The 16,344-nt window shown below is 42.7% G+C and overlaps 1 protein-coding gene across 4 annotated transcripts in view; it reads right to left on the bottom strand.

Moving 5' to 3' along the window:
• Positions 1-16,344, bottom strand: part of LOC111954961 (semaphorin-6D) — a 130,565-nt gene that overhangs the window by 50,805 nt on the left and 63,416 nt on the right. For 3 of the 4 annotated variants that reach the window (XM_023974937.1, XM_023974940.1, XM_023974938.1), the window contains one exon: positions 1,502-1,628. The gene's annotated coding sequence lies outside the window, so the exon portion shown is untranslated. Of the gene's footprint in view, positions 1-1,501; positions 1,629-2,017; positions 2,166-16,344 lie in introns of those variants that run through there. The other variant, XM_070436203.1, reaches the window with a different exon arrangement.

The following is a 16,344-nucleotide window of genomic DNA, read 5'->3' as shown; positions in this document are numbered from 1 at the left end:
CAGGGACTGTAGTGATGCCTCTTGCACTGAGATGCAGTGCCTTAGACAGCTGCGTCCGTGTGTGTGTGTGTGTGTGTTAACTATTTAACTGTACTAGAATGCTTAAAAGGCCGGTAAAATGTTAAATATCAGTTATCGGTATCAGGTTTTTTGGCAAGGAAAATATCGGATATCGGCCAAAAATGCCATATCGGTGCATCACTATTTAAAACTGACTCTATGTTAACCACTCAACTGGTTGTTAGTGAGGAAAAGCTACCCCTGCAATTACATTTGAGAATCATCTCACGGGCTTTTCCAGTGGCCTGATTTAGCGTCAGCACAGCTAAAAATTCAGGTGAGCCAACATTCTATCCAAATACTGACAAAAATTAATTGCTGTGGCACAATGGCTGACAACTCGTCAACACTCTGGCCCAAAACTAACAGGGTTTCCCCACACCTGGGCTGAATGGTCTACCCATGACTCTGTTGAGTGTTACCGTGTCTATTTTCACCTTTACTCTCAGCGACCTTCCCTGTACAAAGCTGACCTCGGCACACCTATAAGTGCAGCAGTCTCATTCAAACCCACACAAAGGGTTCTGCCAACATGGCTGATAGGAGGACAAGAGCCGCGAAGAGACCCGTCTGTCCGCAAAAAGAACCTCTCCACAGCCCGTTAGCTAACCAAGGCCGTCTAGTCACTCAAACGGACTTAACGAAGGTTGAGGGCAATGGCGTAGTAGAGCTGACATTGAAGTGTGCTGCTTTGTGTGCCTGTGTCATTGGGCAGCCACGTCCCTGCGTGTGCAAACTAGTGATGGGGGGGGGGGGGGGGAATCTATAGTTACGTCAGGATATAATTTTTTACGATATACCGTATCATTTTGACAATAATCGCAATATTATTGTGCGCTAGTTGGTTGCACCAAAACTCCAATATTTTTCTTTCATAGCTTGTTCTCCATCTTCTTTTTAAATAAGGCGGCAATTTGTTTTAAGCACTTTTATTCCCATGGCTGATAAAAACTCGTTTTCTCATGGCTCTCTCTTTTCCCTCCGCAGCAGACGCATGGTGAGCAATATGTTTGGAACATCGAATCGCAATAAAATCACAGTATCAAATCGCAATACATACAGAATCATGAGAATCGCAATACATATCGTATTGACCCCTAAGTATTGTGATAATATCGTATCGTGAGGTCCCTAGGCAATTCCCAGCCCTAGTGCCAACTTTGAGAGAGATCAGAGTAATATCGTTAGGGCCACACACAATGGACTTAGCTAACCATGTCTCCAGAGCTTATACAAGTACTACCACTTTAGATATTGTGCCAGTAACTAGATCACGGTTGTGATCGACGTTGCTATAGAGGGATTACAATACTTTGGCTTTGGGACTTTGCTGATCGAATAAAGTGCATTATGAAATCAAAATTGCTAGGCTGAGAACAGAAGTGCTCAAAGTGAAATCTAACCATGTCCTGCAATAGGAGATACACTAGTTGATACTCACAGTCTAGAATCAGCTGAGACTGGCAGGTGCAGTGTCCAATCAGTCACTATCGTCGAAGTTCACAATGGTTCAGGAAGAAGAGAGGGAGGTGGGGGTGGACCCCCGCAGAGTGGTCCTCAGCAAAGTCCTGTGATAACAAGAACAACATTTAAATCAGAAACGTTGACTTTTATAAACACACAACAAAATGGCCCCATCTTGTTTTCGCTTCACCCCTCTGACTGTCCAATCCAGGGTTTGCGATTGTGGTTAGGGAGACAGAGTGGGAGTGAGAGGGCCTGCTAATGTAGCATATAAACATCCTGATAAACAGATAACCGGGAGACATTAACAAATCCATCTGTTTGAGGTGCAATGGAGGCCAAGAGTAGGGCTGGGCGGTATACTGTATTTTACGATATATCAGTATTGATGCACGGACCGGTTTGGGTTTTACTTTACCTTCTATAACGGTATTTGAATGTTTGGTTTATTAAATGTGATGCACCATGTTTAATGTAAATTTTTATACTTTACTTCGCTACTTGAGTCATCTCCCTCCGCTCTCTCCCTCGCCATGCCGCTTTCCACACAGACCTAGCCCCGCCCCCTGTCACTCAAGGAGCGCATTTGTTGTTCCTCTACCACGAGACACTTGCGTTCAGTCTGCATGGTCAATGCAGCACATGCAACAATGTTGATGACAACGATGCTGTTTTCCCTTTGCTTCTTATTATAAATTCACTAGCGTTCTATAATTACACTGTTAGTTTGTGTTTCTTACATCTGAAAAGAGCTGGTTTGTCTTTTCTTAGCAAGTTGGGCCTAAATCTTGTTAGCCACTAATGCTAATCGCTAACGTTAGTCTACTGGCTAGCTAGCTAATAAATGTCAGAGCAAACGTAATTTGCTATACCGACTCATAATACCAGTGATGGTGTAGACATAAATCAGCATTTTCAAAATCAAAGAGGAATACTGTACATGAAGCATAAATATGTAAGCTACATGTAGTCAAAGATTCTAGGGTCCTCTAGGACAGATTTAACACTTTGGTTCCTACCCTGACACAATAACTCCTCCCTGGCATTTTCATTCGTTGTCATGTCAACCACCGTATTCAAGTGCCCACTATTATATTCTAACTATAGAATTAAAATAATAGTTATATTTCCATGATTCCACAGTTCACCCAAGTGTTTTTCTCTAAATCGCAAGTCAAATTGAAATGTCAACATTCGGTTAAAAATAAGGCCTAGATTGTTTGCCAATCTGTGCAGCCCTGCGTGGCAGTGTGGAAATGATCTCAAGTGAGTGCAGAAAATGCTGAAAATTACTTTCGGTTGAAGTTGAATTGAACAGTATAAAACAATCAGAATGGACAAAGATCCATTGAAATCACTTAGAATGTATGTGTTGTCACCGTATGGTCACACACTACTCAGAAAGCAAATTTGTAATTTTTACTATTAAAAACATAAAACACCGTCAAATAGCATCATTTTTGGGGTAAATACTGTGACATGATATTTTAGCCATATCGCACAGCCCTAGCCAAGAGTGGATGACAGTCAAAACCTCAATGGTGACCTCAACATGGTCCACTATTAGTAGGGAATGGCGGTCAGTGGCATTAGGTTTGACTGACGACATCCAAGGAAATAGATCTGTATCATAAAATGATGCCACAATCTGGTTGTCGGCAAATTGAACTATTTTAATTCCAAAAAAGATAAGGAACTATCATTAGAATAACATAATTGCTTACTGAGCTATTAGATGACCCTCTTAAACAAAAACAATCAATGTTAAAAGTAGCCTATTTCCTGGATTTGACATACTAACTTTTTACTGGAGGGAACTTTTTTGTTGAATAACCTTTACTAATCAGATGTTTTAAAGGAAGTCTTGGTCCAATTATAATTGAACTTGACTAACGAGTGTGAGCTCAAGAGTTAAACACACAACGAAGACCCACAGGAGACTGGCTGAGGCTCTCTAATCTAATTTTACCAGAGGGAAACATGACCACTGAGGTGAGTCCAGAGAAAACCTGCTACCGTAGCAACCTGCTAGCAACGGCAACCTAGAGAGACCACCTGGCCAATAGGAAGCCGAATAAGAGACGAATCCAAAGGCTCTAAGCCCTCAGGCCTGTAATGGCCCCATTGTTATGATCAGGCATCCAGCTGTATTATCCTGTCACTGGCTTTTTATCTTGTACTTTCTCCAACAAAACAATGTTTTGGAAGGTTTTATCCTGATTTGACCTGCCATTGTTTTGGCGTTTTGCCCATGTCACCCTTTGCTGCCTTTCCCATTCTCAATCGGTCCGTCAGCTCGACTTCCTCTGAGTCAGGATTTGTAATACCATTTAAAAATATATATATTTCACAACGAGCCTAGTTGTTGCCTTTCTGTTGATCTACCATTTCTTTATCAATCAGTCTTTCACCCAAAGTACACACTCTTTCTTCGTTCCGGTGCCCTTTCATTTCAGAAATGCCGTTGTATATATCGCTTGTCCAACAATAATGGCGTTCTCTTTATGATCTTTTTACACTGCCAATGGGTTTTTAGTACAGCATGTCAAAACTTAATTGAGTGTTTGATGCATGTTTAAACAAGTTGTCTACAGTATCTGTCTCGTTGTTTGATTACAGGATGAATTGGTTGTTTGGCTGTCGCCGGGCAGTTGTCCAGAACTGGGCTTTCAATGGCTTAATGTGTTTGGCCAATGAATTACTCCACTGATGTATTTTGGAGATTTATTGAGAGTGGTTTGACTTTGGGAGAAAAATAATGGCATGCTAAGACAGAGATCAATGCAGCTTGCTTGGTCATATCTCCAGCCATTCCAAAGACATTCTGCCTGTCCTCATAGACGGAACGTTTGGGTAATGGAGAGATTGTTCCTGTTGATTCCCAGTTTCACTCTAGGCAAGGCAGTAGAAAATCCTCTACAATAGGTCACCAATCTGAGAGCGGGATTGTGTAAAAGGGTGTGCCTGTGACATCTACCTCTCATGGACAACATGCCTAGAGTGAATCTATCTGTATTTTTCCATGAGCTGAGACAAAGACCAATAAATAAAGGAAGAGCGGGAGAGAGGCAGAGAATAAGAGCAGGCAGCAATGGGTTGATGCAGAGGTAAAGAAAATGGAAATATGAAAAAATTATGCAATGGACTTAAAGCAGCCTTTCTTAAAGTATGGGTCACAAACCACTTGGACCTGTTAATGGTGGGTTGCGACGTGTCAGAGTAAATGTATAATATTTCAATAATTACTGGAATTGATTTGGCCAAGTGCATCTGCACTCTCTGTTTAGCAGCGGCCTCTGCTCAGTTTGGCAGCTGCGCGAGAGGGAAATGCACGTGTACTTTGCAATTCACCGGAGTTTTCTTGAAGATCACTCCGCGACACACGATGTAGCGCTGTCGTTCAGCAGCAGAGGATGCGCTGTCAGCCACTGACTTGTCATTCCCACTCGCCATCACTCACCGCTGTCATCAAATTGACTCATGTTAGCCCCAAGTTCTGACTGAGCTCAATTGTCATGAAACCCAAACACAGGGATGAGTTTCTCTCTCTTTCATACAAAAAGTACTCATTTGTATTCTGAACTGGATTCAACTGATTGAACCAAGATGCTTTTTGAGGCAAACACACTCACACAGTCCTGAGTTGCTCATCTACAGCAGGAAGCGGTCTCCTGCCTGACTGAGAAAGCAATAGATGTTTTGATCCAGTTTGGCACCACATACCTATGCGAGTCAGGGTTCTCAACTCTGACATACTTACAAAACAAGTACAGAAACCGTCCATGCTGAGTATGACCTCAGTGTTGTACAGTCAAAAAACTGAGCCCAGAATAGACATGTTTGTTGAAAACTTCAACCAGCCACACACACACACACACCTCTCATTAGGATTGTGTTTGTGTGTGTTTTCTGGTCTACATCTGTATGATGTGATCAATCAGTTTATTTCAGTTCAGAATGTATTGAACAGTTCCAACCTAGACTTTCTTTTAACAATAATTTCTACAGTAAGATGTACAGTAGGCCTGATCATTTTTCATCTGTACTGTTACTTAGGGTTGCACTAAACAACAACATTTCTAATTTAGGTCCCAGGCTGAAACAGTTTAAGAACCCTTGACTTAAAGAGAGATGTGAGGAAGGGGGGGGGGCAAGAAAGACTGGAAAAAATAAGACGAGACAGAGAAGTTGAAGAAAAGTTCAACTGAAAGAGGGCAAATAGAAAGACAAAGACAATCTACATACAATAAAGTTCTGAGAAAGGAGGCTGCAGTCCTAGAATGGGTTTACAATTGGCTGATGCAGTGACAGGTGTGTGTAGGTGTGTGCGTGTTTAATACTTTGCTGCAAAGTCACTACAGAGAGTTCAGAGAGGGTTCATCTGATCTTGGGTTTTTAAGCCAAATCATAAATCAGCACAAAGAGATGGCGTAGCCCAACACAGACAGCATCTCTTTGCGTAGACCCTGGACACACTCCAGCTGACTAAACTGAGCCATACAAGATTTTTCATCAGCTATCAGTACAAAATACAACTATCCAGGTAATAGCAATGTGTGTAATGACATTGTCTTTGTTCAATTGTTTTGTTCATCTCCATTTAACTAACGCATTTCAAGTTTGATATGATAGCGCTCGATGCTGTGTATACCATCAGAATAATACTTTTTAAAAAGGCTACAAGATGGAGAAGTTTTCGTCAAGTGAGCCCTTAGAGACATTTTTAATAGTGGAAGTCTGTCAGACTTGAGTGCTCCAAAGACGAAGTGCTCCAAAGACGAATGAGTGCTCCAGATGATGTACTCTGGATTAGTCCAATGTTCAGAAGTGACCTGGCTGGGTGTATGAGCACCTATCTTTCCCGCTAGTTTGAGTTCCTAGTAACGAGGTGCCCATTTTCTCATTCATCTTCGAGCCCATCTTCTCTTCAGTCGGACTTAAACCACAGGTACACTTCTCTCAATATGTCCCTCAAGAACAAAAATGGCTCCTCAAGGAGATTGGGCCTGAACGCTAGCAGACATGATTACGTGACCAATGATAAATGAGTTCTAACGAGTATCCCAGCCTGCCTTAACAGAGTCCCTTTTCTCAATCTGTCCCCGTAGCAACACTGGGTCGTAATGAGGCTCATCCTCGTTAGGCCATGATTCATTGACTCCACTCCTTCTCCGACTTAATGAACCTCCGCTTCCTTCCTCCTCTCTTTTCCTTTCCACTCAACTCCCCTCTAAATGTCCATCCCTCTTTCTCAAGCACACCCTCCTTGCTGATCCTTCTGTTTGTATTAGGCCTCCTGACTTTCTTCCTGTCTCCCCGTCTCACTTTCTCTCCAGTGTTCTGTCTATTCTTTCATTCTTTCACTACTTTATTCCCCTCTTTTTTCCTCTCTCTGCCTGTTCGGTCTCGTCATGTTCTGTCATTTCTCATCCATCTCTGTCCTACAGCCTGACAGTTAGGTCGGAACCGTCACTTGTGATCAATGGGTGTGACCTCACTTCCTGTTAAGAAATTAAATTATTCACTTCTTCCTGTCGCCGAACCAATCAGGCCATTTCCAGTCTGACACAGAAGACATTAGTTCCGACTGAAGAGTGCTGAACATCCTTGCGGAATAACCATAAACAATCCCAATGACTCACAAAACCATGGCAGAGAGCGTTTTATCATGGGAGGAATGTTACAACTTTACACTAGACAGTTCTAATGATACAATACCGCTGATATTTTGTGGATGGGACTCAAAGGGGAGAGAATGTCTGTTTTGTGTATGTGTGTGTGTGTCCCCAATGGAGATGATGCATCTCAGTCCCTGTTGAAGCCATTTGCTTGTTGCCCTTGGTAACAGGTGGTGAGGGACCTCTGCTTAACAGGGTGTAATAAGAAATCAAAGTCATCACCGCACACCGGGTGGAATGATCGATACGCCCTCCACCAGCCATACTGGAAGGACACGGACACACACACGTCAGAGCCCCCCCCCGTCGCACAGAGCACTTCTACTATAACCTCATCGTAACAGATGTCGTGCTCAGCTAGGGTCAATGAGGGGAATACAAGCTGATTGTAATCCAATCAGTGATTCAGCCAATCATAGTAAAGGTGGAGAGCAGAAAGGGCACGATTTACCCTCCCATGAACCTACAGAACTTTTGGGGGTCGTCTTGAGGTTGAAACGATGGTGGGTGGGTTATTCGAGTGGTTGGGCTTGAGCAAAAAATGTTGTCGACATACATTTTTTGCTTGTCTACTTTTCAACTCACATGCTGACCAAACCGGACAAGCGCCTGCATGCGCCATCGCGCGCATGTTGATTTTGTACCCCCACACCAGACACAATCAGGACACGCAGGTTGAAATATCAAAACAAACTCTGAACCAATTATATTAAATTTGGGGGCAGGTCGAAAAGCATTAAACATTTATGGCAATTTAGCTAGCTAGCTTGCTGTTGGTAGCTAATTTGTCCTGGTATATAAACATTGGGTTGTTATTTTACATGAAATGCACAAGGTCTTCTACTCCGACAATTAATCCACAGATAAAACGGTAAACCGAATTCCTTTCTCTTGTCATCTCTCCTCCTTCCTCAGGCTTCTTATTTACTTCTTTGGACTTTATATGGCAGTTAGCAACCAACTTTACAGTGCATTACTACAACCGACTGGAGTGCAGACGTCAGTTCATCTTTCAATCACCCACGTGGATATATGCTCCTAAACACCAATGAGGAGATGGCACATGCTCTTAAAAACCAATAAGGAGATGGGAGAGGACGGACTTGCAGCGCATTGAGCGTCACAAATAGAATATTTTTCTATTTCAGCGCCTGGCCACGCAGATGCGAAGCGAGCGGTGTGGTCAGCATGTCACACATAGACAAGTCAGTCCTCATATTCTCTGCCCCAGTTCTAAAGGGTCGAAGACTAAAAATACATTCCTATATATACCAACATCAATAAAGCCTGTTTTCATACACAATTTAGCAACGATATGCCACAGGGGTTAATCTAGGGACCCCTCTGTTTTCCACGGGCTTGTCTGTCTGTGTGTTACCATTTTGGGACGTCGCAGGAGATACTGTAGCGATGAGACAAAGATGATGAGATGCGCTTTCACTGTGATTTTGCACTTATCGTCAGCTGGGTAATCAGAATGGCTTATTGCCTGATAACAAACAATGGCCGGGAGAACAGAGACACAATGTAACGGAGAGGTTACACTTGATTTTTGTGAGGCAGATTACGGGAGTGTTGCAGAGGGATTGAAAATAAACAACAATTTGTGGCTGTAAAGTGTTTGTGAGTGTACACGTGTATGACCTTGGGCCTCCCATTCCCGAATTTGCAACCCTTTTTCTAAGAAACTGCACAGTAGCTGATAGGAAGAAAACAACATCACGGGTTGTACGATACAAGTGTGACATTTTTTTTTATGTGTGTGTGTTCCCATCTAAGTACAGAGCAATACCATGGTGTCTTACTGGGAAACGAGACTTCTACAAGATCAAAGTGAGGTAAAAGCCAGACACGACTGAGTCTGACACGTTTAGAATCAAGCGTTTACATTTAGCTCAACATAGATTGTGGATACACTTTGGAAGGATTTCTTTTATCAGCCTTTGAAGTGTTGTGTTCAAAAGGAGGGAAAGGGATTTTTTTTTTCTGAGGCGCGCAAAGGGGGAATTTTAAAGATATGTTAAAGCAGTGTAAAGAGCGTCCATCTCAGGTGGTTCACACACCCCATAGTGACCTGCAAATATTTTATGTCAATGTCACACAGACATTGACATAGACACAGAGACAGGCAGGCAGACAGGCAGGCCGGCACTCACAGCCCATCCATTTCTCCTATAAGCATAACTGTTTTTCTTCCATTGGAGCAGACTTAAAGGTACATGCATTCCAACAGTAAGGGCTTGAACAAGATGTCAATCAGTATTGAGCAATTAACCCCATTTATGGGGCAAATTGTGATAAGGGGATGAACAAAGCAAGGTCTCATAGCTCTTTTGTTGCCACCTGTCTCTCCATAGCTCTCATACACCGCAGTCCAATAGAGGAGGTAAAAAACGATGTGAAGAGAGGATGAACAAAGATGTCATGAGAAGAAAGAGGGAAGATAAAGATAAGAGCGAGTGTAAAGAAAGGAGAGAATACTGAGAGAGGGGTGGAAAAGTGCAGAGACTTAGAGATGAAGAGGAAGAAGAGTGATAGAGAAGAAGAGATAGGGGGATAAAGAGAGAGAACGAGGGAGAGTGGAGAGGGAGCGAGGCAGAGCGAGAGAGTGAGAGAAACAGAGCAATAGAGCAGCCAGCCAGAACTAATTGAAGACCTACCGCTGAGGCAGAGTGGGCGTGGGTGCCTCTGTGTTGCCGGGAGCGACTGCTCAAGGTGGTTGTTGCCCACACAACACCCCACCCCCCTCTCTCCCCCTCTATGGCTGTTGATGGAATGTGCTAATTGGATCAAACGGATTACAGATGTCTACGGGCGCTGGCTAAGTGTTTGTGTGTGTGTGTGTGTGTGTGTGTGTGTGTGTGTGTGTGTGTGTGTGTGTGTGTGTGTGTGTGTGCCTATGGGTGGTTTTGTGACTTTTGGAAAATTGTGTGTCTAATTCTCAGAGAACGGTTTCAGATGTAACCACTACACACAAGAGGGACATTGTGTATCATGCGATATTGTGAATATTTGTGTGTGGGTAGGCATGCATACCATGTCTGAACATTGGAGCAAGTCTCATAATAAAGTATTGTATTAAAAGAGTTGGTGCGTGCCAGTGTACCCAATGTGTACACCAGTATAACATTACAGCTCACACACACATTCATGGTCCATAAAAATTTATATCCTATGAAAAAACAAATTATCCTCAGTGTTTCACCATATAGTTCATTGAATGTTACCATAAGCCACATTTAAAATCCATAGCTCATTAAACCAATGCTCCTGCACACTATGTGTGCTAGCCAAAGCCTCTCACCCCTGCAACTATGTGCATGGGCAGCAAACCCACAGGAAAAACGACACTCCCCTTATAGTAGTTCCACATCTGTTGGCCAGATGACAGTCATACTACAGAAAGAACTCTATCCCATTAGCTTTCATCACTCCAACTCGCTGCCATATTTAACATTTCAGCAACGAGTATTTGAATAACAGTTAGCACTCAGCTGATATGAATAAACAAAGCTCTGTTCAGTTGGCCACTCTAAACATCAGCTGTGACTGTGCTCTGTGAGCTCTTTGTGCAAGAGCTAGGTCCGGCCAACCCTAACACTTCCACAGGATCTTTGTCTTTACCATTTTCAGTTGAGTTATAAGCTAATGGCTGTACGTCCTACATAAGATCCTCGTCGTTAAAATAGCTGAATAACACAGAAAATCATGGGTATAGAAATCCCAAAAAGACATAACGTGAGATAATGTGAATCCCTAATCCAGTTCACACATTGTGTCATCTTAGCAACTCAACCCTCTAAGCCCTCCCATTAACAAATACACAACTACATTGCTATTATCAGCTCCGTGTATAATTGGCCCTTATGCACAGATCTAAGATCAGTTTACCCTTTCCACATCCTAATCTTAACAAATTAGTGATCAAATGCACAACTGACCTTAGATCACTAACTCCAACTGCCTATGGCTATTATGATGTTGTGAAAGATTTAGGTCTACTTCCTGGTAAACGACTGAGGATATATCAGGCTTTAGTAAATCTCTATACAAGACTATAGCAGAGATTATGGCCTGTAGTGAATTAAAGGGGATGAGGGGAAACTATCACTGAGATTTGAGTCTGTCTCAGAAAGCCTATATTTAATGCTGTTGTGATGTTTCTTAAAGAGATATGGAGATGTTTATGCATGCATTTAGTGAATGAATGACAGTTACTCATGATACTTAATCTGTGTATGTGTTGTTACTTAAAGGACATTCATGTTCTACAGTACATTAAAGACATACTGAATGAATGCACATTTACACGCAGACATGCAGGTAAAGATACCGGTCTACATTGTAAATACATAATTTACAATGTCCATATGTGCACTCACAACCATAAAGAAGACAACTGGTCTTGCACCTTTAAATGAATCTGCCACAAACCATGATGCATCTTCCACAGGTGAATCCAAGATGTCAGAGAACCATAACGAAGTGAGCCTGGAGTTCTAAATCGTCATGTCCTCTCTTGACACACACACACTCTCACACACAGCCTCAAGCCTCACTGCTTCCAAAACATCCCAAAACAATTGTCACCAACCAACACAACCCATAATAATAAGCGCCCTCTTTTAATTGGCTCCTCAGGAGTTTGAGGCATTTTCTAAATTGGCTGAGAGAGTAGGTGTGAACTGTCTTGAAGAAAAGGCCCCCCTAGCAACCCCATTAAAGAAATGCTGCCGGCTGACAAGAAGACTTGCCACTGCTGTTGACAAGGCTTGTTTGTCGGTGTCTGGAGTTTATTGGACGAAGAAAATGAAAAGAACAATAACATCCGCTTTGCTTGACGTCACAAGCAGCGTGTGTCAAATAAACTTTTCAGACACAATGCCATGTTTTGACAGGGTCCACTTTATGGCTGCTTTGTCAAGGGGCCCTGTCATGCCAAATAGTGTCCCCCGGCCAAATAGTGTCGGTGAGTTCTAGCATCTGTTGCTAGGGCTGTTGCTAGAACTTGCAACATTCTGACCGGATTACGTAATGAACCAAAGCGTCCGTTGCTATGCTGGTTGCTTGGCTCTATTTTACCTCGTAGCGGTCGCGAAGGAAGCAAGGAGGACGCCGGCAGTTCTAGTTCTATTTCACCTCGTAAGGGCTCGCTCAGTCCGCGCAAAATTATTACCTCAGAATTGCTCTCCAAGGATGGTGTTTTTGACGGTGACCACCTGCTGACTACCTGCTGCTTCAGAGGACCGAAAAGACTGGAAAGAGAACATTCGTTCTTAACCATATACGTGTCTTTATATAAGAAACTATTGTTAAATATTAATAAATAATTTAAGCTATGAATAAATAATTTAAGCTGTTTTCAGATTGACGTTGCTAGCTTCTGTACTTATAGCGTTAACGTTTCCAACGAGGTGAAGTACTATGAAGGCACCACTGATCTCGACAAGAGGTACAACATTCAGAGAAATTCACAATTCAGGGTAACAGTTAGTCTATTAGATAACTGGACGGATTTAGCTATGCACAACCATTTTCAACAACAATTTTCCATCTAGCTAGCTAGTCATCTACATGATGCTAGCTATACATAGTTCAGTGCTGGCTGCTGAGGGGAGTACAGCTCATAATAATGTTTGGAATGGAGTAAATGGAATGGTATCAAACACATGGTATGTGGTTGATATCATTCCATTCGCTCCATTCCAGCCATTATTATGAGCCGTACTCCCCTCAGCAGCCTCCACTGATATAGTTATATGTCTGTCATATTGAGGTTTCTAGCTATAAGTTAAACCTGATCGATCAAATGGATAGGTGTAAGCAATTATGGTAATTCCAAATTCCCATTAACTAGGTTTCTTCGCTAGACTGACACAGAGACGGGGTGGGGGTAGGGGGTGAAAGTGAGAAAGAAAATATGAACGTGAGAGAGGGAGAGAAAGACAGCAGTCGAAATGTACTTAGACTTGAGTATTTCAACAACTCTTCTCTTCCAACTTGTTAGGCAATCATATGTACCTCCGGGGATAGATGGCCAGCCACACAGGAGGGTGATTTTTACTAAGGAGGAGAAAGAGGCTGTGCTGACTGAGATGCATGCTGGTCATTTCGGAGTGAAGCGCATGACTACCAAAATCAACCTACGCTTCTTCTGACGGGGAATTGTCAAGGAGGTGGACAGCTGGGCAAGTGAAATAACCTTTTGTCTATCAATCACATTCTATTATATCAGAAATGRTTATGATTTCAATGAATGCCATATCAGAGAGCACACAATGTTTACATCGGTTACTTTCTGTTTAAAAGGTCAGTACCCTGTCTAGCCTGCCAGAAACGTGAGAGGGCAAGACTGTGGCGCCGGAGGTGAAGCCCATCTGTAACGATGTGCGCTGAGAGTCGGGAAGCAAGTTCATGGGAGTGAGTGTTTTAATAAAATAAACACAATACAAAACAAGAAACGCTAACAGCACACAGACATGAAACAGAAACAAAAAACGCCTGGGGTCGGAATCAAAGAGAGTGACATATATAAGGAAGGTAATCAGGGAGGTGAGTCCAGGTGAATCTGATGATGCGCAGGTGCGCACAACGATGGTGACAGGTGTGCGCCATAATGAGCAGCCTGGTGACCTCGAGGCCGGAGAGGGAGCACATGTGACACCATCAAAGTTGTTTCACCATGGCACATGAACGGTAAATGTCCCAATTCAAATTTCGCCCTAATAAGTTGTTTTGTAATGGTTTCTTTATTTGACCACAGCAGAGTTCAATATTACAGAATGTGTGTGTGTCAGTATCCTTACAAATATGACAGTTTGCATACTGTATGACACAGATACGGGTAAGAATAAAATGATCTTCTCTCTAACACTTTAAATGTCAAGGGTGGACCTCAGACTCTTCACKAAATCCAGGAATGGCAACAGCTGGTGTCTGACRGYGACCRATCACTTTACCAAGTGGGTGGAGGAAATACCCATTAAGGTCAGTAAATGAAGAGTATGTGGTTAACCCTAAATTCCATTCTGTAACCCATTAAAAAGGGTGCTTGGAACCAAAAATAGATTTTCGTTTTGTATGATACCCATCAAGGACGAGACTGGCGAGGCCACCCACGGTTCTCCTGAGGTCATCGTGAGTGACTGAGGTCATGAACGCTGGAACAAGATACGGATGTTATGGGATAATGGATAAATGGATAATGCGATGTTATATTATGTCACCAATGGTTTGTTTTATTTATTTTTTACAATTTGTTTTTGTTTTTCCACGGCACATAATCAGACATATTTCAATATCTTACATTGTCAATAGATATTGCTTTCCTACCCCCTCCAGGTTTGGTGAATGGACCGACCAGACCCACCTTCAGACACGGACTGAGAAGGATGGGGTTTTTGACCAGGTAAAAATGATTGTCCGCTGTTAATTTCTTTTCTGGCCCTCCAAGAGATATGTAAGAAATGTATTTGTAATATGAAACATAATTGCATTTATTCCTGTTATCAATCAAGGTGAGACTGAACATCAACAAGGCGCAGGATAAACAGAAGGAGAGCTACCGGAGCAGAATCAAGAAGGGGACCAAGTGCTACGACATCCGGGCGAATTACTTGGTTTGGAAGAAGGACGAAAGGAAGTCGAGACCTGGGAAACCTCGCTGCTCTTTCACTTCTAGTTGTGGTCACCATCCCTTAAGGTGAATATAAAAATCTCAGATAATAACTATTTGCATTTGCACACAAAATAAATTGAAGCTAGTTTTAGTTTCACTAACACTGATTTTCTCTTTGTCTTTCTAGGGTTACCTCGGTGGAAGCCAACACTCTTCTCCAGTTGGAGCAGTTGCACGGTCAACCACTGAAAGCACTGACGCCCTACACTTCGGTGAAGCCCAATAGACAAAGTATGCTAGGCTTTGGTTGACATTCGAGAAAGCAAGAAATTGTAGTTATTTTAACTAGGCAAGTCAGACAAGAACAAATTCTTATTTAGAATGACGGCCTACCCCGGCCGTTTAGAATGACGGCCTAACCCTACCCTAACCCGGATGACGTTGGACCAAATGTGCGCCGCCCTATGGGACTCCCGATCACGGCCAGTTGTGATACAGCCCGGGATCAAACCAGGGTCTGTAGTAACGCCTCTAGCACTGAGCTGCAGTGCCCTAGACTGCTGCGCCTGAAGGGGTTAGGTATAGACCCCATACCTTTTAATGGGTTAATAACTTGTTATTAACAAACTGTGAAGTCTCCTTATGAGACGTGTGTGTTAACCTGCTTTGAGTGATGTGCCCTGCAGACACTGTCAGAAGGCGGAAACCGCCTACGCTCATACTYTTCCTGTCTGGGTCCCACCGTGGCTGGCTGAGAAGACGACTGGTTTTCTGAGAATACAAAGCCACCGCAGGCCTGATGGAATTCACACCTGTCAGAAGATGCTTAAAGACTCGCCTGTTGTGATTGTCACCTTGTTGTGACCCTGTGTCTGTGGTGAAGTGTTGGATTTCGGTCGAATAGCCAAACACTACAGACGGCATATATTTGTCTCCTCTTCCTTCCCACACTCTCCCCTCCAGCCCTTCAACCCATCCTCCACCACTCATTCTCCATTATTTCCTCGTTGTTTGCTGCTATTTGAGGGTGCTAAACACGGGAATTCTGGTGAAGTGGTGGTTACAAATTTAGGGAGGCACGAAAATGCACAAAAAAACCGTGATATTGTATGCTTAATATACGAAATATGCACATTTTCGAACAATAAACTAAGTGTATTGTATAACATGATGTTATAACACTGTCATCTGATGAGTGTTCTAGGTTGTGATTAATTTTATCTCTATTTGTGGGTTTTTGTGAAGGCTACCTATGCGGTGGAAAAATTGTGAATAATATGCCGTTGTGTGTTTGGCTATTGTGTTAGCTAATATGAAATAACTAGTGGTTTTCGCTGTAAAACAGTTTAAAAATCGGAAATGATGGCTGGAATTCACAAGATGTTTATCTTTCATTTGCTGTATTGGACTTGTGATTTCAATGAATTATATATATGATATCCCTGTCCGCTTAGGCTAAGGCTATGCTAGTCAGCTTTTTGATGAGGATGCTCCGGATTCCGGAACTGGGTAATGAAGTAAAGG

Source organism: Salvelinus sp. IW2-2015, linkage group LG30 (assembly GCF_002910315.2).
Source record: "Salvelinus sp. IW2-2015 linkage group LG30, ASM291031v2, whole genome shotgun sequence".
Lineage (NCBI taxonomy): Eukaryota > Metazoa > Chordata > Actinopteri > Salmoniformes > Salmonidae > Salvelinus > Salvelinus sp. IW2-2015.
The sequence above is the reverse complement of the archived record's forward strand: the minus strand, read 5'-3'. Positions and strand labels throughout refer to the sequence as shown.